The sequence below is a fragment of the Solanum dulcamara genome, chromosome 6 (genome assembly GCF_947179165.1).
Source record: "Solanum dulcamara chromosome 6, daSolDulc1.2, whole genome shotgun sequence".
Lineage (NCBI taxonomy): Eukaryota > Viridiplantae > Streptophyta > Magnoliopsida > Solanales > Solanaceae > Solanum > Solanum dulcamara.
The window spans coordinates 24,236,615-24,262,694 of NC_077242.1; positions in this window are offsets into that span (position 1 = coordinate 24,236,615).

Genomic DNA, 26,080 nt, shown 5'->3' on the forward strand with positions numbered 1-26,080 from the left:
AGACGGGTTCAAGATCTAGATCTTTCTCAGCAATATCCTTATCTTTTAATTCTTGAATAGGCTTTGGTCCCTTCTTGATCACTACCCATGCTTGAAAGTCATTTGATTGGACAAAGATTCTGAATCTGTCTTTCCAATGTGAGTAGTATTGCCCATTGAAATAGGGAGAATGAATTGACGAATGTCCTTCTTGAAGAATTACACCGGAAATCAGATAATTTGCCATTTGATCTTTTCTCACATGTGGTTAAACACTTGAAATTATGAGACCTGCTCTAATACCAATTATAGATTAAGTGGGGTCTGATTTAAAAATATTGATAGTCGACTGTCTAAAGGTGATAGTCTACTTAGCCTACAGACAAATAACTAAAACAAGACAGAATATGAATGCTTAAATTTAAATAGAGAAAGAAATATTTATCCTAATTCAGAACACCAATGTGGTGCCTACATCCAGTCCCCTTGCATTACAAGGGTTTCCCTTAGAGCTTTTTGAAGAATGGTAAGAGTATGGATTTGGTTAAGCTTTTTGTCTCTAACCAATTGATCAAATGATCCATACAGCCTCTACCAGTATAACCTTCACTTCTCTCTTTCTTTTTCTTTTTGTTTATAATTATATTCTTGCAGGAGTACAGAGTATTTGGAAGATGAAAGAACTAAATGAGTACAAGTTCAAGTGAAGTTATGTGGTTGCCTTGGAGAGTTGAGAGGCATTTTATAATCGACTTATGTTAATGATTTAGCCACTAGCTCTAAAAGGGACAACCCAAGGGATTTCATTCAATCAAGGATTAGTGATTCCTTGATAGAGAATACATATCCATATTAGATATGTCCATGTCTTTTCTTCTGAACCTTCTTTCCTTATGCATCTGATCCTTTTCTCTTTGTGAGATCTTCTTTCCTTTCTTCAGTGTTCCTTCTCCCTTGATAGATGAATCCTTCTTTTTTAAGTGATATTTTTTTCTTTCATTAGTGTATTTCCTTTCTTAATTTATGGAGGCTGATTCCATGATATGTGGGAAGTTTAATTCTGCTTCCTTGATCTGCAAGATGCTAATTGATTTAATTAGCTTCCTTACTTGTCTTGATTTATCTCTTTTGTTTTTTGATTTGTTTATACCTTATTTCCCGCAATTGAAGGTCAAGTAATTATTCAAAATATCTTAATCCTAACACTATTATGGTGGTCTATGTTAGGAAGCTCTAATGAATTCATTGCAAGTCTTATATTTCAACTGTCTAATGGCTTCGCTATAAAGGATCTTGGTAAGCTACACTACTTTCTGTGTGTTGAGGTACATTATCAGACTACTGAATTGACCGTTACTCAGTTCAAATATATTACAGAATATCGCTCATGCCAATATGGATGAGGCAAAGACAATCTCCATATCTATGTTCATAGGACTTCAATTATCTCAAAATGGGAGTTCACCAATTTTTGGTCATTCATTGTATCACTACTTAATAGGAGATCTACAATGTATCATAATCACACGTCTAGATGTGTCACATAATGTAAACAAATTATGCTGATTCAAGCATAAACTATGAAGTCTCATTTCATTGATATGAAGTGCTTGTTGAGCTATTTAAAGGCTACCATAGACCTTAGATTGCAGTTATGTTCAGTTAGCTCCTTACCACTTCAGGCCTTCTTAGATATGGATTGGACTGATTGCCCAGATTATTGGTGATCTACCAATTGTTGTTGTATTCTTTTTGGACCCAACATAGTGTCATGGAGCTCAAAGAAGTAGTGGGTGGTTGCATGATCAAGTACTGAGGCTGAATATCAGGCTTATCTGCGACTACTGCTAATGTTACTTGGTTGCAACATTTTCTTCAAGAGCTTCATGTCTCTCTTCCTCAAGCTTCCACACTATGGTATGATAATTTGTTTGATATGTATCTCACTAGCAATTCTATTTTTCAAGCGTAGATCAAACATATTGAATTTGATTTCCATTTTATTCGAGAGAAAGTAGCCTCAAAAGACTTGGATGTTCACTAAAACAATTTCTTGGATCAGTTAGCAGATATTTTCACCAAGAAGCTTCTTTCTCGCTGTTTTCATCTGTTGTGTTCCAAGATTGCAGTTGTACAACTACTTCTCTTCTTGTGTGGTATGTTAGGACACCATAGAATTAGTTGCATTCTATTAGAATTCATGTGTATAGTTTATCTCTTGGAGAGTTTGTATTCAACTACAAAAAGGTGTAGCATCGTGTATATATTGAGGAAGAACTCCTCCGTACAACAAAGTTTTATCATATTCATAAAATCTCTACAATGGTTAAGACCCTTCGCTGGTCAAATTTTGGTTCCAAAATAGGCGTGTAAACAAATAAAGGTATATAATACTAGTATTCCCCGTTTGGTGTACTTGGTGTTTTTAGTTTGAGCATACCCCTTATACAAAAAATGTTTTTAATTATAAACTTTTAATCAGATGTCTTATAAAGAAGTAGTTCTTTAATGGTTTCTTATTCATGTACTAAAACTTCATTCATTTGAATAAGGATACAAATGAAACAAAAAAAATAATTTCTTCTTGATTTTGTGAAAATCTACTTATTTTAAAACAAAATAAAAAATAAACACAAGTTTTCTTTGAAATTGAGGTAGTAATTCTTGTCTACACAAATTGAAGATGTACAATTGAACAATAATCTCTATGCTAGGTATAGTTTATTGTTCTTCCTGTCAAAATATTTGAGGCAGTTAAAAGAATTTTGACTATTATAATAAGTGATCTCACTTGAATAATCAAATTTTTATGATTAATTAATACATATTCATTTTTTGTTCATGATAATTAATGTAGTTTGTTGTAAGTTAAGATTATTATTAATTCAATTAATTAGCTAGATTACTGCAATTATTTTCATTGTAATATATTACCTTTCCTCCTCTCTTTAAACCTTTTGTTTTTTTCTCTTTAATAACTTAATTATATTTTGACTTTTAGATATTTTTAAAAAATTATGTGTATTTTTAAAATAAATAAAAGTTAATAAGTTGTTTTAAGAAGTGTCCTTTGATTTTAATGTTTTACTTTTTTATGTTTTATTTGATTTTCTTCAGTTATTTAATATTTGTTCGAAATTAATTTATTTTAAATGCAAGACATTTAGAATTATATTTAAAATACAATTTAAAGGAAAGGAAAAGAAAATAAAAAGAATAACTAAAATCATTAGAAAAAGCCAAAAAAATAATGAATGAATGTAAAAAAATGAAAATAATAATAATTTAAATACACAAAAACACAATTACGTGTATTAACTTAGTTTAAATAAAAGGTAAAGAAAATAAGAAGATTGTCTTTTTAAGAAAATAAACTTTAAAAAATTATACATGTAGCGGCGCATGTGTATCACCACACTACTTGAAATTGGGTCTAAACTCCACGCTAGCACAAAGGGTGTACGACAATACAAAAAAAATAGTTTGGGATGGTAATAAGACCCTAGGTAAATTAAAATATGTCGCTAGGATCTCGATTATAATTCGGGGGTACTTGTGTTATTCCTAATTAATAGATTGAACTTCAAAAATGCCACAACTCAACTTCTTAGGTCATGATGGCACTCACTTCAACCCACCAGTAGCTAAGCCTAACCCATAGCCCAGAGCCAGAAGCAACGTGGTATCAAACGGAAGAGAAACAAATGAAGAAACAATAATAAGCAGAAGAAAGAGGAGCCAACACATGTTCATATTCAAAGAACCATCCCCAAAATCTGGCATTAGTCGATATTTGAGCACCAAACCAAAATGAGAGCAAAAGGCTTACACGAATACAAATAGATACATACAACCTTTGAAAACAAGTAAAGGCTAGTCCTAGCCCCAAAGTAGATGAAAATAGACAAATTCAAACACTAGGAGCTCACCAAAGCTCCAAATCCAAGTTGCTCCGCTCAAAGTCCAAATCACCAGTGATAACCCGCACTATGATCTGCAGGGTGCATAAGTGTAGTATGAGTACCAAACTAATAGTACTCAATAGGCATAGGCTGACTGAGTTCCACAGATAAATCAAGTATAGATATCATATAACTAGGCAAATATAATACAAGTAACTAATCAGGAGCTAAGACAAGGTAGACCAGGAAATAAGAGTAAAGAGATAGGATACATAGAGAAAAGAAAACACAGTCAAAGAACGCATCTAAAAGGGATAACAAAAAACCTATTTAAAATAGTAGGCACTATAGGAGTCAACTAATCAAGAATGTAATACTGACTATCACCGCCAATCACATAAGCGCCTAGGGACCGATCCAACTCGGCCTAGCAGGGAGTACCAACATCAAATCCAGAGTGAGAACCTGTGTTGACCAACTACAAGTACAAGTATAATTAAACAGTAATAGACCGGACACACATACCCTTGAAAGGTACAAACAATGATAAACATACCCCGAGCCCATATAAAATAGAGGGACCAAATAGAAAACAAGTATACGGGTGATAGGCGATGAAAATTAATGCAAGTTTATAATAAAAATAGTAACATCATCGATGGCTCTCAAATATCATCAATAACCAAATGTACAAATGTCATTCTGTGAATTAATTATCTACGATATACTACAAATTTATGGTTTGGAGCAGCCCCAAAATATTAGCAAACAGCCACGAAGTTTCACTCGCGCTAGAAGAACTTTCGAGGCAAGTTTCGACGAGTTTGATAAGTTCCGGGCAACGTAAGGGTTTCTCTTTTCAAATTGGAAACTATGATGTGGTTGTGAGGTATATTACATGTCTTAAATAGGGTTGGAAGTGGAAAAATTGCATAAGAATATTTGACGTTAGGAACAAACTAAATTGAAGTTATAGTTTGTAAATCGGAGTCGAGTAGTGCATTGTTGTTGTGGTGCTGCAGGTTGGGGGTGGTTTAATTGCATGTTACAGGGCTGTAAAGTACTCAAAAAGGGGTATGGGTACTGATGGTTTCAACCACACAACCCTCCATTTCTTATGGTAAAAGATTTTATGAAAGAAAGGCTAAAAACTTTATTTTGGTATCGTAGTTTCGAGCTAGTTGGATAGGGCAAGTTATAGGGGAGATGCTGCCCGATTTTTGATAACTTCGGAACTAGTAATAAACTAGTCAAGGGAAAGGGATAAGGGAATGATTCTTATGAATATGTGGCTGTAGAGTTGGAAATTGGAAAATGAAAGGTTATTAATCTTAGTATTACTTTCATGTTAAATAGGTTAAGGAGATATCGAGGCAAGCTAGGTTAAGATTAATCCCTAAAGAGGTATGTGAAGCCCTTCTTTCTCTTGGCATGTTTTTTTGGCATAAGTATGTGAAGCTTCTTCTTGGCATATTTTTGGCACATGTAAAACTACCCTTCTTCCCTCTTGATATATCTTTGGCATAAGTACGATGTTGTAATGCTATGATTACTCACCGAGTCCCATCATGGGTTGGGTACGTTATATAATGGTAGGGTAAAGCAATGAGAAAGTTATGATACCGAGCTCATGATGGACCGGGTAAGGTATATGTATATAATGACGCTATGAGGGAAAGTAGAGGGTATGTAAAGCTTATTTTCTTCCTTCTTTTGGCATGACCCATAGAAAGTCAACAGACAAAGAATGCACGAAGTCTACAAAAAGCTCTTATTCTTAAGTACACTACGACGGCTAACGTTTTAATTTCCTAGAACTAATGTCCTTTTGCCTCAATTCATGTGAAAGTTTCCAACCATCCTAAGTTGGTATAATTTATGTTTTGGTATAAATCATGACTCTTATTTACTCCTTTAAGCTAGAACTCTTCCAATAATGGAACTATGGCTTCTCAAGTTTTTCTATACCTTGGGAAGTAGTAAGTAGGTAAAGTTAATCTTCTTCTTTTTTTGACATGAACTTTATAAAACAAATAGACGAAGTATATGTGATCCCAAGGAAGTCCCCATTCTCAAAGCCACTAAGATGGCCATTTTCTTTACTTCTAAAAGATATTTTAGTACACCTTGATACGAGTAGATAGTTCCAAGAGAGCTACTTTAATGCAAACAATAATGACACTCCAAAGGTTCTTGTTATGGCTATTATCTTAATTTTTGAATGATAGTTCACTTTGATTATTTCCACAAGTCTCCAATGATGGTTTAAATTGCATATGGTTACTCACTACTCTACTCGTGTATACCGTAACCCTTCTTTCACCGAGTTCCGGGCTGGGAACGTAATTGTGCGCAGTTCACTACATTATCCACCGAGTTCCTCACTAAAGGGCCGGGTACGCTATATGAGGAAATGATAATAAAATGACATGAACAAATTACTGAGTCCCTCACTAGAGGGCCAGGAACGTATGTATATATATGTGATGATGTGATGTGATGTGATATTATGATGATGGTGCTGGTCCCTATGATGGTCCTATAGATATATGTTTCACCGAGTCCCTGAAGGGGCCGGCTATATTGTATAATATGAGCATGCATGTTTTTATGATTCACAAAGTACAGTTACAGTATTTTCTTAAGTAACGTATTTATCCCCTGACTCTCTTTATTTCAGATATGTTTTCAGTTATGCTTTGTATACCCAGTACATATGTCGTACTAACCCCTTTCTCTTCGAGGGGCTGTGTTTCATGCGCGCAGGTATAAATACATACTTTGGGGATTCGCCAGCATAGGAGTCCCACTCAGCAGTTCATAAGCACTCCATTATGCCGGAGCCTAGATTTTGGGTACTAACCCTCGATATATATGTTTATAGGTACAGTGGGGCCCCATCCCGCCTTATGTTACTGTTCTTACTCTTAGAGGTCGGTGAACATGTATATGGGTGGTATATGTATGTGTATACAGTTGTTCCTATATATTACAATAGCCTAATCGGCTTATATGTTATCGTGCCTATTGTTGCATTATAACTTAAACAAGGGGCAGGTTTACTTATAGTTTGCAGAGGTATATGCGAGTGTCCAGTTCAGTGACCCATCACGGCCTATGGGGTTGGGTAGTGACAAGATACTTATAATGGCATTTCATTCTATTTTGATTAAGGATGAGCCAGAGACTTGTCTTAGCCCTTACTAAATCTAAAAGTTAGAGGTATTGTTAGGCATATATAAATTGAAGATTTACTATTATGATTTTCCCTTATTTATTTATTTCCATTACCTATGAAAGGCTAAATAAATGCTAAGAGTCTTGCTTGAGTTACTTTTGGGTTCCTCATTCATCGTGTCACGTCTAGGCCCTAGGCTCGGGTCGTGACAAAATTAGTATTAGAGCCTGAGGTTTTGAATAATCCTCAGAGTCCAAAATACTGCATCCAATAAGGTCTTGTTCATTGTTGTAAAGCACGCCACAATTATGAATAGGAGACTATGAGGTTTTTAGGAAAGTTTTCCTTCTTTCATGATCCATGTCATGCGATAGAGCATACTCTAGGTCTCTTTCCCCCTAACAATTGTTCTTTGCGACTTTCAGAAGATGCCTTCAAGAAGAGATCTAATCCAAAGAGGGATTGGTATTAATGAGGGTGGTATTCTTGTTCAAAATAGTTCGAAATCATCATTTCTAGAGGATGTAAAAAGCAAGGCAAGACATGGTTCCAACCTTAGTTAAATTAAAGAAATTGATGGTTGATAAGAAGATTGAAGTTCTCTCACAAGGGGGAGATGGAGTACCTAGTTATCATGGATGGTTGTGTGTTCTAAAGTTAATGCTATTAGATGAGTCAGAGAGAGAGAGTGGGTATTCTGTATCTTAATGATGGTGGCATGCTTATTCCATTTAAGGTTATATACATGGAAAAAGAGCTAGATGGATCTTGTTGTGTGCATTAGATAGGTAAGAGTATATTGGTGTACCCTTGGTAGAAGTTAATGCAAATGTGGATATATAGAGTCTAAGGTAGGAATGAAAATTCTTAAGTGACGTTGACTTCAATGGAACTATAAAGTGGTTAAAATGGTAGGTTTGAATGCGTTGTTGTAGATATTTGAGTGATTTTAGTAGGCTATTGATGACTTCTTGTTAAGGGTTTCAAATGAGTGTATTAGAATGGTTATAGAACTAGGCTTGAATGTGGTATTGATGGCATGTGGGTGAATGTACGATGTATTGGGTGTTTCTTTATTAGGTCTCGTGGTTTGTTGAATATGGTAGTAAGGGGTATTACTTTTGGAATAAAGTTTCGTATAGATGTATAGGGACCTAAGGCCTTTTGGTAAGGTGGCCTATGAACATAATTTGTCATTGGAGTTAGCCTCGGTTCATCCAGTATTTCATGGGTCTAAGTGTAGGTGATCTAAGTTTCATTGTGCCTTTAGAAGTAGTGAATGTTGAAGAAAACTTGACTTATGAGAAGGTCTCCGGTTGAGATTTTGGACCGACAAGTCAAGAATTTGAGGAACAAGGAAGTTGCATCCGTCAAAGCCCTTGGGAGGGATAAACAAGTCTAAAGTACTACATAGGAAGCGGATATGATGAAGTGATACCCTCATCTTTTTTCCTCTACTCAATCCTAAGGTATTAAGTTGTCCTTGCTCAATTACTTGAAATCTTTGCATTTCAACTTTTCTTGTCATATACATGCATAATTATGAAATATATTTTGAATGATGTTTTAAATTGCACTATTGAATTAACGATGGGTTGTTGGTTTACTCTCTATTCAACTCAAGCTAAGTCTTGTCTCACTCGAGAACGAATGTTCCCAAGGGATAGATATTGTAACACCCCCTAAAAAATGTTGTATGTGGTATTCCAATTCTCGATGAAAATGATACCGCTATGATAGTTTGGGAATAACACTTCCTAGGATAGACTAAATTAGGTGCTTCAAGTTGCTAAAGAACCCAGACATCATTCTCTACAACTTTTGTAGACCATAGCTTAAGATTCGGAGGCTAAGTAGGTCAAATAAATTAATTTTTGCGAGACCTGGTGTTGTGACAAAATTGAGTATTTGTACAAGAAAATTCATATCTCACTGTAGATTAATCCAATTCGGTTGATTCTTGAACGACATGAAAGGATACTTCTATATCTAAAATTCATATGAGACACCAAATCCTAAATAGGAAGTTATCTTGTTCAAATGTAGCTCTAAAAAGGGGTATTTCATAAAAAGAAGATTTATCTCACCAACCATGGAAGATCTTGACCCATGACATCAAAATCCTTCATTTGACATCACCCAAGACATAATAATTCACCATTGACATCATCTATAACATCACAATCCTCCATTGAATTTTTAAGATCATTCTTTGTAATTATTTTATTTATTGTTAGGTCCCTCCTTCACATCTATTAATACCCACCTTAGTTCCTCATTTTGTTCATCAAGCTTTCTCAAACAACTCCTCTCTTTATACACTTGTTTACTTATTCTCAAATATATTTTTAGTTTTTAGTAGTGTATAAATATTATTCCGGTGATTCATATACTCCGGGTAGTACATAAAACGCTCCGGCGAGGAGAAAAGGCTAAGGTTCAAGAGTGTTCATTGAGTTCTTTGATTTTCAGTAAAGCTTCGGATTCCAGGTATGTAAGACTTCAATGAGAGTATTCCTTCCACTCTCATGCATAAAGTATTTTGATTATATGATAAATTGCGTTTATTTATCCAATCCTCTTCAAACTTTACTCTAAGGTATGTGGGTGTTTATCTATAGATTCTTCCACCCATAGAGTCCAAAACTCTTTCAACTAAATCTTTTGATTTCAAGTAAGATATTTTAATTGGTAATTCTTATTTCTACTTAATAGCATGATTCATGGTTAAACTAATGATTGTAGGTCTATTTTGATGCAAAATTATTTCATATGTATGGATTGATAGTGTGCATGTATTTTCTCTACTTAGCCCTTTAAATGTTTTTGAAATTCATGATGGATTATTTAAAGCATGATTTTTAAATTGATGAATTTCAAAATATTTATACTTTAAAATAAAATAATTACAAAGAATGATCAAACTATTTAAATTGATGATTCAAATAGTTTTTGATGAGAAAGAAAGGATTAACAACTCCCTTACCTGTAACATAATAATTTTCCAGTGTTAGTGGGTAAGATCAGAAGAAAATGTGATGGTGGTGAAAAGGGAAACCTTGCATCATTCCATGGGAACATCACACACCACCAAAACGTCCTATTGAAATAACAAATTTTATTTATATTTAGCCATATTTACCTTAAATTGTCAAAATAGTACTTGAGAGGATAGTATCAACCAATAGCACCTATTCTTAAAGTTACATGTTTAATTTAATTATATTAGAGGGTAAAATTACTAGGAAAAACACGTTTTAATTTAAAACAATTACTGATTTTAGAGATACTTTTTATTTATTACCATTTCTAATAATACATAGCAATATTATGATATATCTACTATGTATTAAAAGTGAATTATGCATGCAATATAAATGTATTATAAATGTTTTAAAATATATTATACTTGTTTGGTAAGAAATTGACACAATGTATTCTAAGTGTATTAAAGTATGTGATAAATATATTATCCATAAATAAAATTTGTATTATATGAGTTTTATAAATTATTCTCGCTAATATATATTAAAATTGTATTATAATGATATTATAAGTGTTCAGTAAAAAAAATATTATTACTATAAATGGTAAATATTTTCTTAATGTAGTACATTTATGTAAATTTCCCATTAAATAATATTCATTGTCACTTGTTGTAATAGTTAAAGAATGTAAAAACTTGCTCTGGAACAACTAGGAGATTCTCTAGAAGAAATACGAGGTTCTGCTTCTGGCGGCAATATGCTATAACTACCTGAGCTGAACATTCCAGCTTTATTCTTAGGAATATAGCTCGCTAATAGACATAGTGAATAAGAAACTCGACGAAAAATAGCTTAAACCATCAAACATACTTGACAAATTTATAAGCACGATAATGATATAATAAAATCAATAATTAAGATCAGCTGATATCCCAATGTCTTTCACAAGAGTCTTCCTAACAACAGAATAGTAAAAATGACTTATTCGATAATTTAAATTTTTTAAAATTCGTGCAATATAAAAAAGAGAATTTCACCTTAACATACCTCGCTTTTAATCCGTTCACGTATTACTAAGAACAAATTTACAAAATAAGATAACAACACAAAAAATTGCCCAACGTGCAATTTCTACGAGGCTCAAAGAATAACTACTTTGAATATTGTTAGTATTTTCTTATTTCCAAAAATGAAGATGAACAATAGAGGTAGGAATGTATATATATATGTTTATTGGTCTATGTGGTGGCGGTGGAGGCGATGATAACTGAATAGGAGAAGTTACTACATATTTTCTACCACATTAATTAGATCCTCCACTATATTTAATGCAACTGAAGGATAATTATATATATAAATAATATAAATAATATTATGTCTATTCTTTCAATTCTTATTCTCATATATTAAATAATATATATTAGTTGTTATGTATTTATTGAAAGAATTAATGGAATCCATTTTGGATAAACATTATCCAATATATAATAATTTTTTTGGCATAAGAAAATTTTATATGCGTTAAAATATTAATAACTTATAAAACTTTTATAAAAATAAATACATACACCATTATGTTGTAACTAACTAATTTTAATAAATATTAAAGACGTTTTAGAAATAAACTTTAAAATATATTCTTAGCAAATTTAAATTTAAAAATAGTTGTTTTCGAACACAAGCAATGTTACAATAACAAATCTCAAATTTTAATTCTTAAGCCTTTAATATTATACAAAGGACAACTGTAAACACTCGGAGTGTTACATTGACGATGCTGAGTTGACATAATATCATTTGGCAGCCATTATCGTTGCAGATACAAGGTCTGGTCATGATGCTCTTTTATCCTCTACGGAGTCGATACATTTTGGCTACGATCGGTTTCCCCTTTGAAACTCATCCCCGATTCGAGGTACAGGCTTTGTAATTCTTAGTTAGGCTGCTACTGTTGGTTACTTGGAGACTAACATTGACTACTTCGAGATTCTTCTGCGGTTTGATGTACAGGCTCTGTGCTCATTTGCTAGTTGGCATTCATTGGCTACTTGGAGGCTATTAGTGGTTTGATATCCGGTCTATGCTCTTTCCACTCTGGACTCACTGTTATGTATTCCTAGTAGTTTTAGTAATTCTGTGCACCCGTCGGGCTTATGGGGTCTGCTCAAATTTTTATTTAAATTTGGGCATGAGTGTACCTTCTTGACTTATGGGGGTTCAATTAGTTTTAGTTAGCTATACTTAGTTTTCTTCTAAATCTTAGTATACTCATGTGCATCTCCTTTACATTCCTTTTGGTTTCTACTGTTTCTAGATTCTTTCTTTTCATATTGCTTTTACTTTTCAAGTTAAGTCGGTCTATGATGTCTACTGTGTACTTGTTGTATTGGTACTAATACTACACTGTGCATCTGTTTTCATGATGCAAGTCTGACTACCAGTTACCATTGCTGATTCGAGCCAATCCCAGTCTACATGGAGGCGAGGGTGAGCATATGGTGTTCTAAATTTACCTGTCTTCATTTATATATAGCTAACTAGTCTTTTGCTTTTTGAAACAACTCTGTGTTTTCTTGGTCCACTTTTGGGACTTGTATCTATTTTATAGCAGTTTTGTACTTGTGACTTTCATATGAGGGATTTTGTGTTATGTACATTTTTGGTTTCCTTCCGCTTATTCTACTAAAATTGTTGTTATTGTTTAATTTCTAGTTTAGTTTTTTCCCTTAATCCCATTATGTACAGTTCTGAGATATGGGTCAGCTTACCTACTAGTGGGTTATAGTAGGTGTCATCATGGCTTGAGAAATTGCGTTGAAACAAGTTGATATCAGACCCTAGGTTCACCGTGCTCACTTGCATAGAGATAACATCTTTTAGAGTCCTGTGGATCGGTGTGGAGACATCCGTAACCTATCTTTAGGAGGTTACAATATGTCGTTAGGAAGATTTCCTCATTTGTATCGCTTTCGTGTACTATGTGTCTTATCGATTTCATGAAATCTCACTTGGTTTAATCTTTTACAGGATGTCTCCCACGCGTGGTACCACAGTGAGTGGTGATCCACCCGAGCTTGCAGATAGAGCCCCAGCTAGGGGTAAAGGCCAACCTCGAGGTTGCACGAGTGCTGCAGCACCATCCTGTGATAGAGAGATAACTCCGGAGCTAGTAGAGGAGCCTCAGGTAGCTCTAGTTCATCCTCAGCCAGTTGGACAGGGGCTAGCCCATCCACCACCCACACCAGTTACGCACTGATACGTCCAAATTACACCTCCCTAATGAAGTATAAAGTGGTTGTTGATCAAATATACAACCTAACAGAGGTTAGGGTCGACCACGAAGAATATGGTTTAGACTTAGGTTAATCGCTTATTATTTGTTTTGGTAATCATATTATTTTTGTAAAGAAAGGGGTTTTTAAGTAAAAGTAATTAACAAATCTAATAGCAAGTATCCAATAACAAATCAACTATTTAATATGGTTTTAAATCAGTATGAAATGAAACTAGGGTGTACGTGTTCCCCACGAATCCTTAGCTGTGTAGACCTTTTTATTAGTAATTCTTTTATAGTGTGTTACATGTAGAATCAGTAAATTAAGAGCCCGTTTGGATTGGCTTTAAGTTGGTCAAAACCAACTTAAAACCCCTTTTTAGCTTTTGGACGTGTTTGCCTAATGCTGACTTTAAGCCATAAAGTTCTTAAAGTCAGTCAGAAATGAAAAGTTAGGATTTCTAACTTTTTTTTCCAAAGTGCTTAAAGTCATTTTCTTTGACCATGGAAATTACTTTTATATACTTTATAATTTAACTAAATTCTCAAACTACTTTTTTTATTCTTTTAACCCTAAAATTCACATCATAAGCACTTTTATCCAAACACTCAACTGCTTATTTATAAAAATAACTTTCAGCACTTCAAAGTTCTAAAAGCACTTTATACATAAAAGTTACTTTTTAAGCCTATCCAAACGGGCTCTAAGTTCACTTAAGTCCTTAATCTAGAAAATAAGTGAATATAACCATGCAACTTGATCAGTCTACGGGTGTATGCTTTACTAACCCTTGCCAATGATCTCAAATTTAGCTATTCCTTGATCCGCTCAAGCTAATTAGATGAGTATGATTAGCCCTAAATCTCGTTGTTTAATCCCTTTTCCTATTTGTTCTTGATCTGAAAAGTAAGAATAAGGCGAGTTCTAACGTTGGCCATCGTTAAAAAGCAATCAAAGCAAAGAAAAAAATAATACATGTATGAACACTATTCAAGCATTACTTTTTATTAAGTCTACGTCATTAATTCTTCATGGTTTCCACAACCCTAGTTGTTTAATTAGCTACTCACAACTAGGTGATCACAATCAATAATATTTGGAATGTGAGAATCCAAAATCGTCAAATAAAATCCAAACGTAATCGTTCATAACAAAAACCGAGAATTCAAGAATTAAAGTCCAAAAGTAGTTCAAGATTTATTCTCAAACTCAAAACGCGCATAATGCAAAATAAACCAAAGGAATGTATTTATAGACAACTAATCCTATTTAAACATGAACACGAAAAAAACAAGAAACTTTAAGTTGGTTGGGTTCTATGACCCGTTTCTACGGGTCATCTTCAGGTTGATGAGTCGTAGACCCAAATTGTAACACATCCCTTAGCACTGATGAACTTTTCTTCTCCACGGACAACTTCTACGACTCTTAATCTTCAAAATGAATCATGTATTTTATTCTTAGATCAAGTCCTGGCTTTTAACTATTGTGGTCTCTTCTATAAATGTCTTTACGAGTCATAGATATTTGGAAAAGTCGTAGACTTGAATCATAACTCCAACTTTCCTTTATTCCTCAATATTATTTTGATTACAACCACCTATGACTCGTAGAAGTTACTAAGACTCGTAGGTTGGCCTCATAGACTCCAAAATAACTACAATCAGTACTGTGTTTCTTCGTTTAATACTCCGACTTAACTTCCTTCAAAACAAACACAAACGACATTAAATTTACTAACAAATACGTAAAAGACATGAAATCTCTCATGCTTAAAGTATTAAAAGTACCATAAACCCATGATACATCAGGCACCAGAGCTACAAGCGGCCATTATGCAGCTTTTTACAGTGCTAGAGGGTATGCAATAGGCCCCAGCTCCAGTTGTGCCTCTAGTGTCATGACAAAAGCTAGGCCCTAGATGTGACATGATGATTAGAATGTCAAGGGACTCCAACCAATCCTCTTAGCATACATCGCATACATAAGATAAGTAAAGACATCGACAAGATCATAGTGCGGAAGATAAGTCTCAAAAAGAAAAATCTCAAAATAAGAGGAGAACAATCTCATGACCGTATAATCATGCCTCTACTTTGACTAGATAGGGATTAGGACAAATTCCTGGCTAAACAAAATAAAAAGAATAAAAGTAATGGAAACATAGGAAAAATCATAAGTGTTGCGTCCTCGAAACATGAGGACTCACCAACAATAAAATAGTAACTCAATAGCTAGCCACGAGTAGGGTGAGTGTGATGATCATCGAGCCTTATATTATGATACAATGTAGCTAAAAAATATGTGTTAGTACGTGGAATGTACTAAGTATGTAAAAAATATGCATAATGTATCCATGATACCATGATGAACATAAAACATGTGATGCAATACCAATAATCATTTAAAAGCATGAGATTTGAAATCATAAGTCAAAACATGTGTCAATATATCATTTGAGATCATCATAAGGACACATAAGAAGAAAACAAAGTTCATTTATGGGATATAGCCTTTAACCGTTATTTAAGACCATGCAAGCTATAAAATGGAATTCAATGTTACTCCAACACCGGAAAGAGAGGGCTATTTGCCAAGGTAGACTCCGTGAAAATATCATTTAACATTGAACTATTTGTGGATCCACTAGTTATGCCAATTAAGGCAAACCTATGGGGCCACGTAGTTAGGGACTAGAGGCTGCTACTAGAGTTCCCTTAGGTTGCTACTTGAGCTTCCTGACTGCAACTCCACCTCCAAGTTCTCTCGGTACTTAGTTAATATCCAAACAAAATTCATAAATTATGAGCCCGTTTGGATTGGCTTAAAAAAAGTAACTTTTAGGTATGAAGTGCTTTTAGAATTTTGAAGTGCTGAAAGTTATTTTTATAAATAAGCAGTTGAGTGTTTGGATAAAGTGCTTATGATGTGAATTTTAGGGTTAAAAGAATAAAAAAAAGTAGTTTGGGAATTTAGTTAAATACAAGGGATATAAAAGTAATTTCCATGGTCTAAGAAAATGACTTTAAGCACTTTGGAAAAAAAAGTTAGGAATCCTAACTTTTCATTTTTGACTGACTTTAAGAACTTTATGGCTTAAAGTCAGCATTAGGCAAACACGTCCAAAAGCTAAAAAGGTGCTTTAAGTTGGTTTTGACCAATTTAAAGCCAATCCAAACGGGCTCTATAGTAATTAATAATATTAGAAAAGGAAAGAATACATACAAATCCACATCATAAAATAGTTACAAGAGTAGCTCATTAACATCATGATTCATACTAGTATGAGAAAACCTTTCATCTTTATAAATCTGTGTGTAGGTGAGGCAAACTTTCACCCTTGCATGAATGTGTGATTAAATACATTTACAACCATTTATACTTACTTGAAACATCCTTGGAAGCACCATTCATTACTTTCATGAATCATTTGTGAATCATTCGTAAACCTTTTATCAATTCATGATCAAATTTCACAAATTCATACTCTGAAAATAGCATAATGCATGGGTCCATGAAAACTCTATCGAAAACATACATTTAAACTTGAATCATGCATAATTAATTCATTGAAATAAATCATAATTAAATTGACCCAATGTAAATTAATCAAAACCCTAGAGTCATTGAATTGAAATTTATGGGAAATAGGGAGAACTCTTTGGGACTCCGTGGTTGAAAAGAATCCATAGATGAATTCCCACATACTCGATTAATCAAATCCCTAGATATTGAAATTAGGAGACTTGAACTTGACCTTGAGAATCCTTAGCTTGAAAGAGAAGAAATTTCCTGGGAGGGGGTTTTAGTGAGAAAATTATTGCATAGAGTGATTGGAGAGGGAATGAGGAGATTTTAAAGGTTTTGGATAGTAATAGATTTAGAAATATGTCCAAAATGACATAACTTAGGAATTAAATGAGTCAGAAAGGATAAAATTGCCCTCATTGAATGACTGACGGAGTCTATTTCGCAAGATTGATCGAGCTCACCATCCTGGTCAGCGAGTCGCCGATCTCCTAGATTACTCGCCAACTTGCCTTGAGTTTTGACAAAAAAGTCTCTAAATCATTGGAAAATTCGTGCTTGCTCACCGAAGTGGCAATTCCCATTCCAAACTCTCCCCATTACTTCCAAATACATTGAACCTTTTGGCGAGGATACTCAGCTCGCCAATCACATTTTCTGAATCACCAAACCATTTCCTTCTCTCCATCTTTCCTACTTTTTGAGCAATACTTCCAGTACCTTTTGGTGAGGTCCCCTTGCTCTCCTATCCAACTTGGTGAGACGCTAATTTTCCTCTCTTCTTGCCAAAGTCCTTGTCTATTGAGCCAAATTTTTCAAACAATTGGACGAGCTTTTGAGCCCTTAGGTGAATCTTCCAACCCTCTCAGTGAGTCAGTGAGTATATTTTGGCAAGCATCAGTCTTATTTTTCTAAGTTTTTCCCTCTTTAATTTCAAAATTCCAACTTTCAGGGCCTCACAATATCTCCCCTTTGGTAACATTTGTCCTTGAATGGGACTCAACTAGCATGAACATGGTAAGAAGAGAGACATAGCAGTACAACATGAATGCAATAACATAGTCAAATGCAAAAAACATGGAATATTCAATCCCAAGCTAAAACATGACTTAGAAATCAATTTCATGAACCTACAAGCATATAAAAGACAAGGAAAAGCTAATACTTAGGAATTCGCGATAGTGAGTCATGAATAAACTTAATATGTCAACATGGAATAGAAGGAAAGAGATGAGGATATCGAGACATCATATTGTCTTCGGCCTCCCATGTAGCACCTTCAATTTCTAGTTTCCTTCACAACACTTTAACGAATGCAACTTCTTTGTTCGTCAACTTTCAAACTTGCCGGTCTAGAATCTCAACTGGAACTTCATAATAGGATAAACTCTCCTTCATACCAATGCTCACTAGAGGCACAATTGATCTAGGATCACCCACACACTTCTTACATAATGAAATATGAAACACCAGATATATCGATGCCAACACCGAATGGGCCTACGTATCGGGGACTAGGCTTCCCTTTCTTGCAAATAGGCATCACATCATTCATGCGTGAGATTTTCAAGTAAACCCAATCATAGACCTCAAACTCAAGTTCCCTTCTTCTCACATCCAAAAGGACATTTGTCGACTTTGGGCAGTCTTTAGTCCTTCCTTAATTTGTCTAACCTTCTCCATAGACTCATGCACCAACTCAGATCCTATCAAGGCAACTTCACCAACTTTAAACCAACCAATAGGAGACCCACATCTCCTACCATATAAATCCTAAAATTGAGCCATTTGAATACTTAAATGCTAGTTATTGTTATAAGCAAACTCGATCAATACAAAGTGATAATCCTAATAGACTTTAAAGTCAATTACATAAGCTCTCAACATATCTTACAAAGTCTGAATAGTACATTCGGCTTGGCCGTTAGTTTGAGGGTGAAAAGTTGTGCTCAACTTAACTTGAGTACCAAGACCCTTTTAATATGACCTTCAAAACTAAGATGTAAATTGAGTACCTCGGTCTGAAATGATAGATAACAGAACACCATGAAGCTTAACCAACTCACAAATGTAAATTCTATCATAATCCTCTGCCGAATAAAAAGTCTTAACGGGAAGGAAATGTGTTGACTTAGTCGTTCAATCAACAACCACCCAAATTGAATCATGTTGACTTTGACTACAAGGCAAACCGCTAATAAAGTTCATATTTAAGTCTTTCCATTTCCAAGTAGGAATCACAATGTCTTCAGATAAACCTCTTGTTTTTGATTCTCAACCTTCACTTGTTGACAATTAGGACATTTAACCACGAACTCCGCAATATTCTTCTTCATGTCATTCCACCAATACACTTCCCTCAAATCTCAATACATTTTTTTATAACCTGGATGAATAGAATACCACAAACTATAAGCTTTGGAAAGTATTATTCCCCTCAATCCATAAACATTAAGAACACACAATTGACCTTGATATATAAGTACATCATCTCCCTCTTGGGAGAAAGTGTCAATGGCTTTTTTGGAAACCACTTTCTTTAACTCAACCAGACTTGGCTTCATTATCTTGCTTTACCTTCACATCCATCACAAAAGATAATTTAGAACCATTTTGGACAACAATTCCACCATCCTATGGATCAACCAAGTGAACACCTAAATGAGCTAGTCTATGAGCACATATCAACTCCTTCTTTTCATCCTCAACATGGATAATACTATTCGTGAAAAATCTACCAAAAGCATCGGCAACTATATTTGCTTTACCCAGATGGTATAACACACTCATATCATAGTCCTTCAACAACTCAAGCCATCTCCGAAGGCTCTGGTCCTTTCGATTGAACACATATTGCAAACTCTTATGATTGGTGTCTCTAAATCTTTAAAGGAAACACAACTGCTGCTAACTCCAAGTCATGAGTCGGATAGTTATTTTCATTCATCTTAAGTTGCCTAGAAGTATAGGCTATTACTTTACCATTTTTCAACAAAACACAACCAAGACCAACCCTTGAAGCATCATAATACACAACAAATTCGTTGAACCCTTTCGACAGAGTCAACACTGAAGTGGAAATGAGTCTATCTTTCAACTCTTGGAAGCTTTTCTCATATATCTCGGACCATTCAAATTTCACTTTTTTCTCAGTCAAAGTAGTCAAGGGAGATGAAATGGAAGAGAATCTTTTGATAAACCTTCTATAATAACCAGCTAGGCCCAAGAAACTTCGAATATCATAAGGAGACAAAGGTCTAGGCCTATTCTTTGCTACTTTAGTTTTCTTAGGATCAACCATAATCCCTTCATCGGACATAATATGTCCAAGAAAAGCAACTAACCTCAACTAAAACTCATATTTTTTAATAGCAAATAATTGATGGTCTTTGAGCATTTGCAAGACAATCCTCAAATGATCAGCATGCTCGTCCTCACTCCTAGAATAAATCAATATATTATCAAAGAATACAACAACAAACGCATTCAAGTATTGCTTGAACACTATATTTATCAAATCCATAAAAGTTGCAGGGTCATTCGTTAGTCCAAAAGAACTAACCAAAAATTCAAAGTGACTATACTAAGGTCTAAAAGCTGTCTTCGGAATGTCACATTCTCTTACTCGAAGTTGATGATAACCCGAGCGAAAATCAATCTTTGAAAAGTAGCTTGCACCTTAAAGTTAATCAAACAAGTCATCAATTCTTGAATGGGGTACTTATTCTTAATTGTGACCTTGTTTAATTATTGTTAGTCAATACACATATGGAGAGAAACATCCTTCTTTCTAACAAAGAAAATCGAAGCACCCATGGAGAGATACTCGGTCTAGTGAAGCCTTTATCCAACAAATCTTTTAACTAATTTTTTAACTCCTTCAGTTCTGTCAGAGCCATTCGGTAAGGAGAAATAGAAATAGATTGGGTATTGAGGAGAAAATCTATACCTAAGTCTATCACTCTTTTCAGAGGGATACTTGGAAGATCATTGGAAAATACTTACGGAAACTCATTAACAATCGAAATTGACTCAAGAGTAGGAGTTTCAGAATTTGTATCCCTAACCTGCTAGATGATAAATGCAACCTTTAGAAATAATTTTCCTAGCTTTAAAGCACGAGATAAACTTACCTTAAATCATGGAATTATTACCCTTCCATTCTAGGACTGGCTTATTAGAAAACTAAAACCTTTCCATATAGGTTCTACAACATATGGAAGCATAACATGCATGAAGACAATTCAGACCAAGGATAACATCAAAATCAATCATATCAAGCTCTATTAGATAACATGAAGTAACTCTGTGAAAAACTGACACTAGACAATTTCTATAGACTATTTTATCCAAAATTGACTCACCAATGGAGGTATAGACTGAAAAAGGTTCTAGCAAGTCTTTTGCATTTCAAGACACGTCTTTATTGTTGTGGTACACTTTTGGGATTTGAACTCGTTTTGTAGTAGCTTTTTACATGTGACTTCGAGGTTTTGGGTAAGATATTTTATTATAAAATATGTTTTGATTTGCTTATGCCTTGAATCTTCTATTAGTTTGGTAAATGATTTATCCTTGTTTAATTTCTACCCATAGTCCCATTACTTGTTGTTTCGAGATACGGGTAGGTATACCTATTGGTGGGTTATAGTAGGTGCCATAATGACTTAAGAATTTGGGTCATGACATGTTGGTATCAGAACCCTAGGTTCATCGGGCACTTTTACATAGCTAACGTCTAGTAGAGTCTTGTGGATCACTGCGTAGATTCTCTCTTCAGGAGGCTACATGATGTCGTTAGGAAGATTCTCTCTTTTGTATCTCTTTTGTATAGTGCATGTTTTATTGATTTCATGGAATCATACTTGTATCTTTCTTTCATAAATATCTCACACGCGTGGTACAATAACTTGGGGGATGGGTGGTTTACCCAAGCCTGTATATAGAGCAAAAAATAGGGGGAAAGGCCAACCCTAAGGTTGTACGAGGGATAAAACACCAGCTTGAGATAGAGTGAGGACTCTTAAGCTTGGCAGAACGTTATCTATTTTATGTGCCTCCATAACTAGTAGGGTCAGGACTAGCATAGCCACCACCCATACCAGTTGAAGCTCAATACCTTCAGTTGATGTTCACTTATATATTGGCAGTATTAGGGTATGAATTAAGCTCTAGCTCTAGTGGCACCAGTACTGTAGGGTCAGCCTACAGCAGCGGTAGTGTAAGACTCCAAAAGTTGGAAAGTTAGAGCCAAAGAGAAAATTATTAAAACATTCAAAATATCTCATGTTTATGAGTCCCTCTACGCATCGTAGGGACTTCCACGACTCATAGGATTAAGTCATAGAGTGACTCCCAAGGGTTCATTCAGAACCAACCTCAGGTGACACCCTAGACTCAATAGAACGAGTCGTAGGCATGTGTACGGATCGTAATAACAAGTTGTAACCCAGCATCAGAGGCCATATTCCAGATGTCCCTCAAATCCAAGTCCACGACTTGACAGGACAACTCCTAAGAACTATTATGAGTAGTAGAAATGACTCATAACCAAAGTCCTAAGGCTCTCAAGTTTGGAAGTTTTGAGGCCTGCAGGACGATTCCATGTTATGAATCGTAGACAAGTTTATGAGTCATAGACACGACCCGTTTGCAAACTTCAGTGACTTGAAAATTATTCCCTTTTGTAGACCTACAAGATGAGTCATCTTAATGACTTGTCCTCTCTTCTATGACTCGTAAAGTCGATCTATAGGATCGAAAGTTTGGATTTAATGAAGGGTAATTGTGTTTTTTCCCAAGTACAGTTCAATGAACCTAGACACAATTAGGGCTAAGTTCAACCCTGTTTCTACCCAGATTTTTCAAAATTCCCTCATTCTAAATCACTCTCCCAAAATTCTCTAAGACAAGAAACTCAATTTTCTCAAGGTTTCTCTCCAAGCTCAAGCAAGGGTTTCAGATTTCTTCAAGGTTTCTTCTTCAATTCTTAGTAAATTCAATCAAGGTATATGGAAATTGATTCATGGGTTCCTTTCACCCATGAAGTCCCAAAGTTTTCTCAAAGTTTCTTTTAAGTTTTCAATTGAGTATGAACCCTAGTTTTGGTGAATTGAATTGGGTTGATTAAATTCTATTTTTAGATGTTATCAATGATAATTATTAGCATGTTCTCATATGAGTTGTATAATTTTAAGTTGAATTATGAATGCCCATGCGTAAAGTCATTTCCAAGTTATGATTATGAAGTTAAAGATAATTTTCATGAGTTGATTATGAGTTCAATGATTTTCAGTGAAAGTTCTATGATTTAAAGTTGAGATTATGATTTTAGTGATGAAGTTATGATGATGATCATGTTATGATCAAAGAGATTATTATGGTGTGATAAGTCCAGTTCTCATACATTTATGTTAAAGATGGTGATAAGTACAATTCTCACTGAAGTTATGGATTCTTATGAATCACTAAGTTAATGAGCTATTTCCTAATATGTTTTATAAAGATGGAGTGATAGCTAGTTACTATCTTCCCTATTATGTTATGATTATGTTTTATGAGTTTCCATTGGGATATTGACTAAGCACCGAGAGGACTTCTAGGTGGGGTTCGGTCTGGTAACGTAGTTAATTACCCAAGGGAATACTAGTAGCAATCTAAAGTCTAAAACTATGTTGCCCGCGTAGGACTGCCTTTATGGACTAGCTAGTAGATTCATATATAGCACATTTGAGTTGAGTTTAGATGAGTACCATGACGGAGTATACCCTGGCATGATAGCCTCTTCTTTCTCAATGAGGGTTCCATCGGATTCCATATTATAGCTTACATGGTCTAAGATGTCGATTAAAGGTCCTATGTTACAAAAAATGTCAAGTTATGAGTTTTATGATATGCATTGACCATGAGTTTCATATGTTTTCAAATGTTTTAAGCCTTACTCATGTTCATTATGATTGGTCATGCATCTTATGGCATATTGTTTATGTTCCTTTACTTTTGCATGCATACCTCACATACTTAGTACATTCAAACATACAAACACATATTTTTCCTACATTGTCTAATAATGTAGGGGCGAATGACACTTACGACCATCTTATTCATGGGTAAAGTTGGTGAGTCCTCATCTTATCGATGGAAATAACTTTTTTTCTTATTTCTATTATTTAACTTCTTCTTATTGTTCGGTTGAGATAGGATCTTGTCCTAACACCCCATCAAAGACTAGACTAGAGGCATGTTTAGACATTATATAATGTAGTCCGATTGGAAATCTTTGAGTTTTTATCCCTTAGTCCTATTCCCTTGAGTTGATTACTTCCACTTATTTCAATATGTTTCTTTACCTTATGAATGCAATATTGCTAAGATGGCTTGGTTGAGGTCCCTTACATCCTGATCTTTATTTCATATCTTGGCCCTAGTTTGGGTTGTGACAGGTACATAAGGTTCAGCCGCTACCAGCACGTATTTCCGTCGATCTAATTGCAGCGCTTGAGTTTATGCCATTAGAGGAGTAGATGAAGCTTGAGATATTCTTGAGGCTATCTACTCCACTATTTTTTATAGCTATTAGAGAGGATGCCTATGAGCTTTTGGCTAACTATTGTGAGCATCTTCAGTCTTTCAGTCTTGAGAAGTCAAGAAGAGATGACTTCACCGCTCATCAGTTCTGCGGGCTAGCCAAGCAGTGTTGGCGCTCGTACCTAGAGACCAAACTAGTTAGGTCGCCTCTATTTTCTTAGGATGAGTTCTTAGATGCTTTCTATGCAGGTTTATTCCACGTAGTATTAATATGTGATCAATTTTCTAGGTTGGATCAGGGCCCATGACTGTATCTAAGTACGTGACTAAGTTCCCTGAGCTTTCACACCATGCTATGATGATATTACCTATCGAGTAGGAGAGGATCTAATATTTTTCTCGTGGTTTGAGGTTTTAGTTAAGGATGGAGACTAAGCCTATAATTGCAGAGAGATGCTCACTCTTAAAGGTTATTGGCTATGCCGGTTCTTTGAAGCATCTCTGTCCCAACTCCCAAGGGGGAAGCGATAATAGGGCTTTACACTAGGGCTATAATAGTGGGTCCTAGTTAAGGGATAGGGACTCTTATGATAGGCCTTGCTAATAGTTGCTGTAGGTTCAGTCTAGCCAGCCTATTTAGGAGACACTTCTTGCCTTAGAGGGTGATGAGTACACATAGAGTGGTTCTGGTGGTGACTCGAGTTAGGGTTGAGGTAGTTCACAATCGGGTACTTTAGGCCATGGTAGACATTCTTATCTTACGAGCAGACCTTCATAAGGATGTTATGATTTTTGTGAGCTTCATCACTAGTCTAAAAAGTTCCCCTTGTGTAGGGTGGATGCATCAGTTCCATAGGCAACACGACCAACCCCAATAAAAGCACCTCCAGCTAGAGGCAGAGGCCAAGGTCAGGACCATCAAGATGGTCATCAAGGTTTATAGAAAGGTTCGTGAGGAGGAAAGTGAGGTGGAAGGATTGACACTCAAAATAGAGGAGGACAAGGCGACTTCTATGTAACTCCAGTAACGGTGGAGGATGAGGCATCAAACGACTTTATCACATGTATGATTTCTTTACGCCATCAACTTGCCTTGAATTTATTTGATTAGGTTCTATGTTTTCATATGTATCTTTGTATTTTGCTTCTTGGTTGAGTATGTGTGCTAATCCATTATTAGCACCAGAGCCTATTTTGACCCCTATGGGTAATACTTAAATAGTTGATCAGGTGTATAAATCTTGCTTAGTGACTATTTATTGGTGTGACACTTCGGCTAACCTTGCCGAGTTGGATATGCTAAATTTTGATATTATTCTAGGCATGGAATGGTCATCCCCTGACCACGTGGACTTATATTTCTATGCAAAGACTTTAACCTTAGCTGTCATGGTATCCTTCAAGTTGTATGGTAGGGCTCTGTTAGCCACACACCAACTAGTGTTAATTTTTATATGCGGGTTCATTAGTTAGTTGCTAGTGGTTGCTTAGCTTACTTGTCTTATATGAGAGATGTTAGTTGGGTGGTCCCTATAGTTAATTCAATTCCTTGAGTACGAGAGTTTATGTATATGTTCCTCATAGACCTACCTAGACTTCCCTTGAGAGTGTTGTTGACTCTTCTATTGAATTGGATTTAGGCACTCGTCATATTTGTATTCCACCTTACCAGGTGGACCTTGTAGATCTCAAGGAGCTTGTGTT